Genomic DNA, 14,222 nt, shown 5'->3' on the forward strand with positions numbered 1-14,222 from the left:
CACACACTGCTCTTTCAGGAGCCCTGAGTTCCATCCCAAGCACCCCATGCAGTCAGCTCACAACCACCTGTAACTACAGAGCCAGGCAATCCCAGGATTCCAATGGCCTCCTCGGGCATTCATACACATACATGTACACAGACAGATAGACACGTGGTTAAAATACATCTTTATTTTTAATGAAAGAAAAGGTGTGGGACTCTGTCACTCACATATTAACTAAATCTTCGATTTTCTGAACGCGTCTCTATCACATCTAAGATCTTGTTTCTACTCATAAAAGACATACAGCCAATTCCGCCTTCCTTTACCATTAAGGAAAGAGGAAGGGTTGGAGAAGAGACCTGCCCTGAGTCCTGGTCTGACTCCCAGTTTAGCACTCTTTTTTCCCTACTGTGCACCACTGATGGAGGGCCACCGCTTTAGCCCTCTGTTTCAGGGCCTCGGATTCTCAGTTTCTAGAGACCAGATCCGAAGCACAGGGGTCGGGGTTGGGGCGGGCGGTGGCGGTTTGGGGGGAGGGAGGGCAGCTCCATTCATCAGCAATACCCAGGATCTTAGAAGAGTGATGTGAGGTGGGGGTACAATGAAGATTCGTGTTAGACTGTTAAAGTCTCTCCCGCCAGTGAGGAGACAACTCCTAACCCCCATCTGACTTGCTGGGGGATCCTCAGGCTGCCTCTCCCCAGCCTCTTGCTCCGGCCCTCACGGCCCTCCTCCGAGACCCCCGGCGCATCCTATCCACGGAGGTCGGACTCTGCCCCCGCCCCGCCTTCCCCCTCCCCCCGGGGGCGGTGGCCCATGGCGGGCTCTCTCATTGGCTAAGGCGCAAGCAAAGGGCCAGAGGCAGTGGTGCTGATTGGCCAGGGAGGCTCGGCGGAGCTTGGGAGCCTGGCGAGTCGCTGGGGGAAGCTGAGCAGACGCCAGGCGCAGCCGGGAGCATCGGAAGGTGATCGCGCCAGTCGGACCCGCGGATCGCAGCCTGTAGATCGCGGCCCGGGCCTGGAGGTAAGTGCGACGCGTCTGGACGCGCTTGCCCAGCCCTTCTGAAGGAAACCCTGCACCCAGGAAACCAGAGTCGGGCATCTTCCTCTAGAATCCGGGCCCTCCAGCCAGCCAGGACGCGGGCTCCTGCTCCGAAAGGAAAGGGTCTCCCACTTCCCAGGCCCCAGAAAGCAAAACAGCTTCGTGTAACCTTCAGAAATGGGGCTGTCCGTCCTGGCCGCTGGCTGGAGGGGGAAATTCCTCCCTTGTTTAGTCCTTGGAATAGAATGCCCCCCCCACCCCCAAAGTGGAGTCCTGCCTCCGCAAATATCTAGACCCTCTCCCATCTCCTCCTATTCCTAAAAAAAATCTAAGTTAGGGTCTCTTGCTTCTCTCTCATTTTTGTCTCCTTAGAATGTTGAGGTCACAGCTTGTATAGAAGGGTCCTATCCCTCCCCGACTGTGAAAGTCCTGGAGAGTAAGACCCTCCCTTCAACAAGGACATTCCAGGCCAAATCACCTGCATGCTCATTCCAGAAACTAGGTTCTGGATTCTGGGGACAGATGACTTCTCTTCTATCCCTATGAAGACCCTTTCCCACCCATAGGAGAGGACATATCCCCCCCCCCCAAAGGCTTTTAGAGGCCTCCCCTTCCCAGGCCTAGAGCTCCTTTCAGGAGCCTCCAAACTCTAAGAACACAGATGGCCTTGGCACTGCAGGACCAGCAGGCACCCCCTTTCACCCCCACCTCCAACACAAATATAAAAGGCTGTTATTCAGTGTTACCCTACAGACGCAGGTCTCCCTCCTCCTGGACAAAGGGCTGTCAACATAGAGAAGAGCTGCTGGCCCACTTCCAAGGGTCCCCTGTTGGTTTCTTGGGTCTGCCCCCATCAAGTCCTATGGCTATTGCCCAATGGAATTCCCTGGGCATTAGGCCAAGAGAAGGCTGCTGCTGGGCTTGTCCACTGGTCTGGGGACACTGTTGGCTTAGCTGTGTGCCTCCCTTACACTCGCCTGAGGAGGTTTGGTGGGGGCAGGTCAGGAGACAGGAAAGCAATGAATCTTGGCTGGTTCTCTGGATTTGGGCTCTGGGATGTGGGGTGGAGAGAGATGTGTTTCCTGGAGGCAGGAGGACAGCTCTGGGAGAGACAAACGACCCTGTCTGCAATCCTACCATATAAAAGAGCATCTACATTAAGACCGACCATTTGTTTGGTACTTGAACAAACTGAGGCACAGAGAGAGAAAGGGGCTGGCTCAAGGTCACCCAGCCAGTCACTGACAAAACCAGCGTAGCTCCTACAGGGTGACTGGGGCTCCCCAACATTAGCTCCAATCCTCATATGTACAGTGGGCACTTCTGGGTACCATGTCCACGCATCACAGGACACGGTAACACTGAGAAAGTCAGCCCAGAAGGAGCAGAGCTTTGTAGAATGTCTGCCGACACTCCACAGGCACTGGTGGAACCCATTCCTGGGGGCTTAAGGGTTTCTGTCTTGCACCTACTGCCGTGCAAAGCTTCTCAAAAATCCAAATTGAGTCAGTAGAATGGGTGTTATCAGTTACAGTCCGCTAGAGCCAAGGCTACTGTGAGGACCTCAGCTTCGTGACTGGGTTTGCTCCAGGAAGGGGTGCCTGAGGAAGGTGCACCCCTTCCCTTTCTGCCTCTGCTCATTCTCTCTGGCTCCCATTCTCTGCAGCAATTGCTTGTCCTTCTCAGAGCCTGCACCCTTTGCTGGCACATGGGTGATTTTCTGGGACCACTTAGTGATTACCAAGCAGTGGTGACCAGACCTGGGGTACCTTGCTCCTTCTACTGTCCTCTCAGCTGGAGGGTAGCTGTCCTACATCAAGGGAGAGCCAAGAGCTGAGTTCAAGGTGAAAATATAGAGAATAGAGTGATGGTTTCCATCTGCTTCTTGGTGTATGATCTTGGGAAGATTTTTCTTTTCTCTCTTTCTCTTTTTCTTTCTTTTCTTCTTTCTTTCTTTCTTTTTTTCTTTCTTTTTCTCTTTATTTCTTTTACGGCAGTCGCACATAGGACAGGCTAGCCTCCACCTCACTGCATAGTGGAAGATGACCTTGAACTTCTGATCCTTCTGCCTTCACCCCCTGAATGCTGGGATTGTGTGAGTTTACATCATCACAGCCAGCTTCCCTGCAGGGCTGAGGCCGGAGCAAAGGGCTTGCACTCTATCCCCGGAGCTCTACCCCCTGACCTTTGGGACAGTCCTCTCTCTGTTAGTTATCCTCAAAGTATATAGCACAGCTAATAAGTAGAAAGAGTAGTCACAATTTCAACTACAAAGTCAAGCCAGGCAGTGGTGGCACGAACCTATAATTTCAGGTAGATTTCTGTGAGTTGAAGCCAGCCTGATCTATAGAACAAGTTTCAGGATAGCCAGAGCTACACAGAGAAATCCTGTCTAGAAACCATCCCCTCCAAAAGGAGTCAGCTGAAATGGGTAGTGTGTCAGCAGTGCCTCTGGGTGTGCCCAGGATCCTCAGTTGCAGACAGTCCACCAGGACAAGGGCAACAGACAAACCCGGGCCATGGAAGAAAAGCGAGGACTTCAGGCAAGCAGAGCAGTGTGTGCAAAGGACCATAGACCTTAAACCCAGTTGGAACCTAGAGCCAGCCATCATTGGCTACTTCTGCCTGGAGCAACATGAACAATCATTGACTTGTCTGAGCCTCCGTTTCTTCTCTCTAGCCTGGAGGGTGGGCATCAGGTAAAGGGTAGCTTGCATTGACATTTCTTATTCTTAAACCCACTGGCACTGTGAGTTGGGTGATTCTCAGCTGTGAGATTTATGATCTTCATTGCGTTTTACCCGCTTGGTGCCAGTGATACTACTTCAGCTGATAGAAAAGAAAATATCCTTTGTTAGAATGGAGAGATGAATCTGTGGGTATAATGTCTGGTGTGTGAGCATGAGTTTGGATCCCCAGCACCCACCTAAAAGCCAGGCTGGACAGCTGGGGAATGGAGACAGGTAGATCCCTAGTGAGCCAGTCTTGCCAAAAGAAGGAGCTCCAGGTTCAATGAGAGACCCTGTCACAAAGAATAAGGTGAGTAGCAGTAAGACCTCTGGCCTTCACCACACACACACACACACACACACACACATACGCACACAAACACATACACACACCACCACATACTACACAGACACACACACCACACACTCACACCACACATACACCACACACACCATACATACACCACACAGACATACATACACACCACACACACCACACATCACATACTACACACACATACACCACAGACACATCACAGATGCCACACATACACACATACCACACACACACCACACATAGACATCACACATATACACACCACACATACATACACCACACAGACATCCATACACCATACATACACATACCACACATACACATACCACACAGACACACACACCACACAGATACCCCCCTACACACATACCATACAGACACACATACACAGACACACACCATACATACACACATACCACACATACACCACACACACACCACAGACACCACACATATACACACCACACAGACACACACCACACAGACATACATACACACACACCATACACCATACATACACTCACCACACATACCATACATACACATACCACACAGACACACACACACCACACAGATACCCCCTACACACATACACAGACACACACCATACATGCACATACACCACACACACCACACACACACATACCACACAGACACACACACCACACACATACACCATACAGACACACACCATACATACACACATACCACACATACACCACACACACACACACCACACAGACACACATACACAGACACACACCATACACAGACACACACACATACACACACATACACACATACACACACATACACACACACACACAGAAAATCTCCAGAAGACTCAGTGTCTGGTAGAGAATAAGACCTTCCCCCTCTCATTCCTCATTGGGAACAGCTGGCCTAGTGTGGCTTCAGACACGGCTGGTGTGTGAGCTGAGCCCCCACTCTGCTGCAGCAGCTCCTCACTGTGGTTTCTCCCTGATGGGAGGGTGGGGAGCGCTCTGCAGGTAAGCCTCCCGACACCCGTGTCCCTTTAGTCTCTGTCCTCCCGAGAACTCTGCCATTCACAGAGCAACATTAGGATCCCATTTTACAGACCATGGAGGTGAGAAGTCTGGTCTGAGTGCATCTCACCTTCCCCACAGAGGCAGAAGAGATGCTCAAGGAGAAGGCGCTTGAGATTGATTACACCTATTTCTCTACCTGGGAGGGGGTTTGTACACGCCACAACGTGCATGCCGAGGTTGAGTACGACTCTTTTAGGGTTGGCCCTATCCTAATTGGTGGGTCCCCAGGGTGGAACTCAGACCTTGCTCTGGGAAGCGAGTGCCTTTACCTGCTTGCTGAGCCCTGAATGCAATCTTAGAGATCTTGTTCGGGAGGCTTCCTCAGAAGGATGTGAAGCTCTCATACGATTTAAACTGCATGAAGACCCAGCATCGGGGAATCTGCTCCAGCAATGTCTCCACATGTATGCAGATGACCGAGGACCCATTTGTCATCCCAATGTGGGAAGGGGCAGCATCTTGTTATGCTCCACTGGAGAAAAGAAGTGGCTTTTTAGAATAAGATTTAGGCCCCGAGCCTGGAAAGGTCTCAGAGACATATAATTTAGTGAAATACAGACACTGGAACCGTATAGAGAGGATTGTCTTATTTTAAAAACATAATACAAATACACAAGAAAATGGGCAGTTAGGGGCCAGTGAGATGACTGAGTGGGTGGAGAGACTCATCGCCAACGACCTGAGTTCCATCCCCAGGGCCTACACAGTGAAAGAGAGAAACAACACCTAAAAACCACCGGTTCCACGAGAATACCATGATGCATACACACAGATAAATGTATTTAAATTTTTTAAGAAGCTGAGTCGCCTTTTTAGCACTTCAGACTGCTCATCAGACGGTCTTATAGAAAGAAAAAATGATGGTTAAAAGGAAGTCCTGAGAGGGAGGACAACCCCGTTCGTTCAATTGTGTTCAGGAAGCAAGAGGAGGAGCCCAGCCAGGGACCCCTGCTTGAGCAAAGCCAAGCCCATACTTTGTGTATCCGTACTTGATACATACCTGTAGTTGCCAATGGCAGAGGTTCGGATCTTCTGAGCTTCCAGAGGCTTCTGGGACTAAGAAACAGGAATGAGAGCTATCATCTGTACTGGCTGAGGATGTGGAGACGTATCTTGGAGTTACAGGAACCTGTAACCTGTCACGTGGGTATCAGCCACTTTGATCTCTCAGATCCTCATCACCCGTAAGTCTTTGTGTAAGGTGTTAGTAAAAACGGCAAATAAACAGCAGTGGACTCTGAGTTAGGAGGACAATAGAAGTGACCTGACTTGGTTAGGGTGAGGATTCACTGGGACCTTGTGTTCCAACCCTTGATAAACAGTCAGTGCTTAATTTATGTAGCCATCATCTCTCTCATCTCTTTCTCCTTCTGCTTGCCTGTCCCCTGGTAAGAGACAGACCACAAAACCCTCATAAGTGACAGCTGGGCAGCCCGGGGCCTGCAAGAGCGCTCAGCAGATCGATAGCCCCATGTACCACCATGCCTGACAGGGTTCTCGGCTGAAAGTCAGGGGAGGGGAGCCGTGCTCCAGTTCCTCCTCCCATGCCTGGCTGTCCTCTCTTTAACACTACAAACTGAATTCTTAAAGGCTGGCCTCCAATTACACACTCCCTCAGCAATTCCATTTCCAAGGGCAGAGTCAAGATTTAAAGGCTGCTTCAAGATCTGTCTTATCTTCTTTTTCCTTTTTTCTCCTTTCCTTCCATCTCCCTTCCCTTTTTCTCTCTTCCCACACCCTCCCATCCCTCCCCTCCCCTCCCCTCTCCTCATTTCTTTTCCCCCACCCCTTAATATTTTGAGACAAGGCCTTACCGTTAGCCCTAGCTAGCCCGGCCCTCTCTATGTAGCCCAGGCCAGTCTTGCATTTGGTATGTAGCTCAGGCTGATCTCAAACCTATGACAATCCTCCAGCCTCAGGAACCATGTCCTCAGTTATAGACTCTGGCACCTTTATGGAAATTTTCCTTTAACCCTTCTCTACCCTGAGCCACAAACCCATTTCTCCCTCTACTGGCAGCCCAGTCTCCCTTGGCCCCTTCACTGTTGCCTTGTTTTCTCCCCTTCATTAATTCACTTCATTAATTCCCTAGCAAGCAGGGCTTGTGACAGCCTTGTTTGTGCCCACCTCTCAAATGCACTGCCTGGTTTCTAGCAGCAAGAGTCTCTGCGTTTAGAAAAATTATTTGTGGGGCTGGAGAGATGGCTCATCAGTTAAGAGCACTGTCTGCTCTTCTAGAGAACCTGGGCTCAATTTCCAGTATCCACAGGGCAGGTGACAGGTCTCTGTAACTCTAGCTTCCGGGGATCTGACACCCTCACACCAACATATATGCAGGCAAAGCACCAGTGCACATAAAATAAAAAGAAATCATTTAATGAAAAGGAAAACTATTTGTATTTTATGTGTATGACTGTTTTTGCCTGTGTGTGTGTGTGTGTGTGTGTGTGTGTGTGTGTGTGTGTGTGTTTTCCCTGAGCAGGTCAAAAGAAGGCACCAGATACTCTGGATGGACAGTTATGATTAGACATGTAGGCACTGAGAACCAAACCCAGGTCCTCTGCCAGAACAGCAGGTGCTGTTAACTACTGAGCCATCTCTCTGCGGCTAGAGTCTAGTCAGACTCTGTGAATTGTCATTGTGAGAAAACAGACAACACACTAAACTGAGTGTTTAAACTACTTCAAGGGATAACATTCCATGACATTAAGCATATTCACAATGCTGTTGTGATGTAACCTAGCTCTAAGCTATCTTCATTACCCTGTAAGGAAGTCTCCATGGTCACTCCACACGCCTTGGCTCCTGGTATGTACGTGTTTGCCTGTCCTGAGTACTTCCTATTGATGGACCCGTACTCTGTGTGACCCGTAGTGTTTAGCTTCTCCATGTCTGTGCATGCTCCAGTACTTCTTCCCGTTTTAGGAATGAACAATATCACGTTATATAGGTTGATCGTGACTTGCCCCTGCATTTATCAGCCAGCCAATAGGCATGAGAAGGTGATTGAAATCTTGCCTACTGTGAACATACGTGTGCAGGTCGTGGCTTAAAGACCTGCTTTTGAGCCATGGATGCAGTTCATTTGGTACAGTGCTTGCCTGGCATGCACGAAGCTTGGGTATTAAAGTCATCATCGGCTACAGATGATCTTGGAGCCCACCTCGGGTAGGTAATTTGCTGGGGAGATGGCTTTGTGGGGAAAGTGCTTTGCTTGCAAGCATAAGGACTGGAATTTGGATCTCCAGAGCCTTTATAAAAGCCAGGTAGACTCACTGGCCGCTTGTAATCCTTAGACAAACACAGAAATGGGTGGAACAAACTGGCTGGCAAAAAGACACCCATTCACTTCAGGCCCATATACCCATCACCACCACCACTATCACACCACACTAGACAGACACAGTAGACATGCAGGAAAAAAAGATAAAGAAAAGCCTGCTTTCAGCATATAACCAGGAGCCAAACTGACAATCTGGAACTGACTCCGTGTTGGACCTGAGGAACTTGGGGGCAACACTATTTACATTGCCACCTGCAGTGTGTGGTGGCTCCAGTGTCCACAGGTCCTCAGTAAATTACTATCTTCTGCTGTGTTATCCAAGCCTGTCTGGGCAGTGTGATGTCGCTACATTGTTGCTTTGACCTATATTTTGTAACCACTCTTGCTGTGATGTTGAGCATCCATCCACTGCTCATGTGCACTCTGCTCCTTAATGTCTCTTCAAGTCCTTTTTCTACCTAAAAAAAATTACAGACGCAATGTGGTGGGGCACCTGATTAATCCCAGTACTTGGGAGTCAGAGGCAGATGGGTCTGAGCCCAAGCCCAGCCTAGACTAATACAGAGCTGCAAGCCAGCCTGGGCTAATCTCATTAAACTAAAGTTTCAACAAAATTAAAAAAAACAAAACAAAACAAAAAAAAACTATTACTTTAATTTACTATGGGGTCACACATGCATTGTGTGGTTGTGGCAGTCAGAGGACAGCTTCCTCCATGTGGGTTCTGGGGATCAAACTCTGGTCATTAGCCTTGGTGACAAAAGCCTTTATCCACCGAGTCATCTTGGTGTCCCCTTTGCCTACTTTTCAACTGGGTTTGTTTTTCTAAATTGAAGTTGTGATTACTTTATTTATATTTAGGTTGGTTGGCTGGCTGATTGGTGTGTGTGTGCATGTGTGTACAGGCCACATGCTTATATGAGGTCAGAGGACAACTCTTGGGAGTTGGTTCTCTCCCCCATGTGTGTTCTGGGCATTGAACTCAGGCTGCCAGGCTTGGCATCAAGCCCCTTTACCCCCTGAGCCATTTTGCTGGCCAAAGAAGTGATCTGTGTGTGACACTATTTCCTGGTCCATTTAAACAGTTGCTCAGGAACTGTCTGTGACCTTGGAATACAGGCGACTCCAGGACAGTTCCTGACCACGAGGAAATCACTGTGTAAAGCAGGTTTGCAGCCTCAACACTGCTGGCTTCATAGGAGGGCCGGGGCATCTGCTTTAATGCTTCTCTCTGAGACGTTGGTTGAGGTGACAACCACAACCTCTCCATCACCGAATGTTCTATGGGGAACAAAACTGCTCCTGGCTGCGAATCACCGGTTTAGAGGTGCTGTGTGACTGCACCTTGGAGACATGTTGTTGGAATACCCAACAACAGACCAAAGAAAGCCTTCAGCCCAGGTCAATCTTGGTGAACTAATACTTTTCCCAGAGTTCTCTACACGGGGTGGGTAGTTTGGAAGCAGCTGTATCACTAAGAAGTCCCACCCCAGCATGGGTGACACTCACAGATGCTTGTAAGTTTCCTTGGCTTCCTGGAGTCCCGTAAGTCTCCCTGTCCTTGTTCCAGGAGGGGAAACAACTACACAGGTGGCTGAACCTAGATAGCCATAATTGCTGTCTTGAGGCATATGGTTGGATGTTGGACATGTGGGTGGGTGGATATATGGATGGACGGATGCATGCACAGATCAGTGGATGATGAGCAGATGGACAGATGGATTCAACTGGTTTTTTGCTGGACAGATTGATGAATGTGTGAAGGGATGGATGGATGGATGGATGGATGGATGGATAACTTTGTAATATTTGGACATGTTCCTGAGGCTGTACTGAGGCTCCACTTTTCCTACTGGAATATGCCACTTCCACTCCTGAGCATGGTAGTCCTCACGCTTTTAACATGGGCACGCCCTGGAAAGCTCTGTGAAACAGACAAGCTTAGCCATCAGGATTTGGGCTTTAACAGAATCGCCAACTGATAGCCCACTCTCAAACCAGCTTCCTTGCCCTCTGCAAATCCTGACCAATCCAATTCCTACCTTACCAATCTGACAATTCCCAGAAGTCCCATTGCTTTCTGCCAGTCTCTTCATGAGATGCTGATGTCATAGAAGAGCATCGTGCTGACAGTGTCCTTTGGCTGCACTAAGTCCTTCAAATCTGGGCCCACTGTGCTTTGGAACCTCTTTATTTGGACTGGGGAGATGGTGTCATATGGGATGAGGACCTGAATTCAAATCCCTGTAACCCATATAAAGTTGGATGCATGACATGTAAAAGTCAGAAGCATCCCCGTGCTTCTTTGAGGAGATAGAAGATGAAATCAGGATGATCCAAGAAGCCCAGCAGCCAGCTGGTCTGCTGAGCACGTAAAACACCACCACAATAACAGCAAAGAGACTCTGACTGTAAAAAAGTTGGAAGGCAGGGTACTGACACCTGAGGTTGTTTTCTGACCCCTACACTAGCACTGACGTCCACGTGACAGGCCCTGGGTAGGCCGGGCACTTTCTTCAATACAGAAAGAAAAAGAAACAGTGAGAAAGAGAGAGAGAGAGAGAGAGAGAGAGAGAGAGAGAGAGAGAGAGAGAGAGAGAGAGTCTTTAAGAACTGGGAGACCACATAGTAGGTAAAGTGTTTGCCACAAAGCCCTGAGGACCTGAGTTTGATCCCAGCATAAGGAACCAGGCGTGGTGGTGCACTCGTCACCCCTGCACTGGGGAGGTGGGGCCAGAAGGATCTCTAATGCTCACTGATCACCAGCGCAGCCTGACTAGCAAGCTCAAGTTCCCATAAGAGAATGTATCTGAAAAACAAGGCAGAGCGTTCCGAAGTAATGCCATTCCAAGTTGACCTTTGCCCCGCCCCCACGTATGTTACACATGCATTCTCACATGTGCGTTTGCGTCCAACAGAAAAATAAGTCGTGGGGAAAGGGTGAAAAATCACGGCTCTTGAGAAATGGAGGAAAAAAAAAAAACAAATACTTGTCGTTGGGTTTAACAAGCAGATGTTACAAGTTTAAAGGAAAAGCCAAATACAGCACAGCCGTGCACGCAGAGAGACATGATGGTGTGGATCACAGGTGGAGGCAGAAATGGTCCTGATGAGGCAGAACTGGCTTATCTGTCAGTTTCCTGCAACTTACAAAAAATTGGGGGGGGGGGGGGGGCAAGCTGGCTAGAATGCAAGGAACAAGGCTAGAATCAGATAACCCAAAGGCTGGGGTTCATGTAGGCAGGGTGAGGATTCCCATTGATGAACAGTTTCTCCCTGTAAAACCTGTAAAAAAAAAAAAAAAAAAAAAAAAAAAAAAAAAAAAGGAAGGACAGAGGCAGGAGAATTCAGGAAGGAGCAGTCACTAGCCAGAAGACCCTTTCCGAGTCTGAGCTGGACCCAGAGATCCACTGGGGACCACAGTGGGGTTCTGAGCAAGGTGGTGAGGTGATTTCATTAAAATTTGAAGGAACTGCACAGCTTGGGGCAACCCATCTTCTTCCACCATTGAGCCCAGGTTCCACATGGGAACCAGCCAATCCTGGCTTTGTACCAAGAGCTTTTAGGACCTTAAAGCGCCTAGGGGGCAAGGTTGGCAGAATGCCAGCCAAAAGAGCAAGACCCCCACGCACAGGCAGGCCTGTTCCCAAGCAGGAACAAAGGCAGCCTCCCCTCTCCTTGTCCACAGCTGTAAATAGCTCTCCGCTGGCTCTGCAGCCTGAGCTCCTTTGTGGGGACAGGCTGGAAATGAACATACTGAGAAGTGTTTGGGCAAATTACTGCCTGAATGCACCGTGTACACCTGGCGGCCTGCCCTGGCCCTGTGTGCACCACCCTCCCAGGGGCTGCAAGCCAGGCTCAAAGAACAGACACACACAAGAGCGTGGACATTGTGACCTAGGGACAAGCTTGAGAAAGGCTTCCAAGTTGAGCTAGTAGTCAGGTTAAGAAGAGAAGCAAACCCTCAAAGGACCCAGACCAAGTTCCATTATCATGGCAGTAACTCAAGAACAACAAAGGGGCAGACACCCTAAGAGCTCGCCTGAACCTATGCATCCCACAAGGCAGGACTGAGCAGATTTCAAACATGTGAAACAGGATCCGAAAGTAGATCCCACAGAGGGCTGTTCATCCCAGCAGTATCCGCTGTCTCTACTAGGCATGCCACATGGATGCCTCTGGGCAATCTTGCAGCTCCCTGGCTTCAGGGGACTCATCTGTCAGTTCAAGCAAGAATGTTTCTAGGCACTGAGAACTGGGGTAAGGGGGCCCAGCTACCACATGTAGAAAAGTAAAGACAAAATATTTAAAAAAAAAAAAAAAAAAATGGGGCTGGTGAAATGGCTCAGCAAGTGAAAGGGTGGAGTCGGATCCCTGGGACCTACACAGTGGGAACAAAGAACCGACTCCTGCAAGTTGCCCTCTGGCTGCCACACATTTGCCGTGTGCATCCCCACGTAAACTGAGTAATTTAAAACTGTAATTAAAAATTCTGCTGTGTGGGGTGATGAATGACTGTAATCTCAGTATTCCAGAAGCGGAGGCAGGAGAATTGTGAGTTTGAAATCAGCATGGAATATGGCTCTATCCAGCCGGGGCTATATAATAAGATGGGGGTGGGGTGATGTGTGTGCTAAGGATATAGCTCCATCAGTAGAGGGTGTGCACGGCATCATTAGCAGCACGCAAACCAGACGTGGTGGTGCACGCCTGCCCGTGGTCCTATCACCAAGAAGTAGAGGCTGGGGTGGAGGTGGAGGGATATGAAGTTCAAGGTCATCCTCAACTATTTAGCAAGTTTGAAGTTAACTTGAGAGGGGTGAGACCTATCAGGAGAGAGACGGGGGTGGGGGATGGGAGTGAGTGCCATGATGCATGGTTGCTCACATCTATAATCTCAGCATTCGAAAGACTGAGGCAGGAGGATCACCTTTAGTCTTAGACCAGTTTGGGTCACAGACTAAGACACTACTTAAAACACAAATGAACAGTCAGGCTTGGTGGCACACCCCTTTAATCAGCGCTCAGGAGGCAAATGCAGGCATATCTTTGTGAGTTCAAGGCCATCCTGGTCTGCAGAACCGCCAGAACTATATATTGAGACTGTAGCTCAAACAAAACCCTCACACAAACACTCAGGAGGGAGCTGGCGGAGTTTGGCTCATGCATGCTGCTTGCTGAGACCTTTCCACTCCTGCCGATTCAGAACTGGATTGGTTGGCTGTTGAGAGGAACACCTTCCCCCACGGAGACTGGAAACTCTTAGCCATGTTCTCATAATCCTTCTTGGAATGGAGCAAGCTCAACAGTTTGCATCCTCACTGCTTGTTGTGGCTCAAAAGGTCAGCTGCCTGCACCTGTGTCCTGTTTGGGGTCTACATTTTTTTTTTTTTTTTTTTTTTTTTTTTTTTTTTTTTGGTTTTTCGAGACAGGGTTTCTCTGTGTAGCCCTGGCTGTCCTGGAGCTCACTCGGTTGACCAGGTAGACCAGGCTGGCCTCGAACTCAGAAATACGCCTGCCTCTGCCTCCCAAGTGCTGGGATTAAAGGTGTGCGCCACCAACGTCCGGCGGGGTCTACATTTCTATTTGTCGTGGTAACTGGTCCCCCTCACCCCAGTTCCCAATGACTATTTACTTAGAGTTGAACCAAGGTGGGGGCAGGGGCCAAGCAAGCACACACATCTTAGCTTTTATTTTATAATTTTCTGGTTGGTGTTTTGCTCTCTGCTCTGGGAAGGAGCACTTCCTCCAATGAATGGAAAGAGAATTACCCAGGA

At 49.2% G+C, this 14,222-nt stretch overlaps 1 protein-coding gene across 2 annotated transcripts in view; it reads left to right on the forward strand.

The window, feature by feature from the left end:
• The first annotated feature begins 852 nt into the window (after positions 1 to 852).
• The window catches only part of Abat (4-aminobutyrate aminotransferase), a 90,211-nt gene continuing 76,841 nt past the window's right edge, over positions 853 to 14,222 (forward strand). Inside the window, exon 1 of one of the 2 annotated variants that reach the window (XM_034506431.2) lies at positions 853 to 1,008. The gene's annotated coding sequence lies outside the window, so the exon portion shown is untranslated. The remainder of the gene's footprint in view (positions 1,009 to 14,222) is intronic. The other variant, XM_076937397.1, reaches the window with a different exon arrangement.

This window comes from Arvicanthis niloticus, chromosome 6, assembly GCF_011762505.2.
Source record: "Arvicanthis niloticus isolate mArvNil1 chromosome 6, mArvNil1.pat.X, whole genome shotgun sequence".
In the NCBI taxonomy this organism is placed as follows: domain Eukaryota; kingdom Metazoa; phylum Chordata; class Mammalia; order Rodentia; family Muridae; genus Arvicanthis; species Arvicanthis niloticus.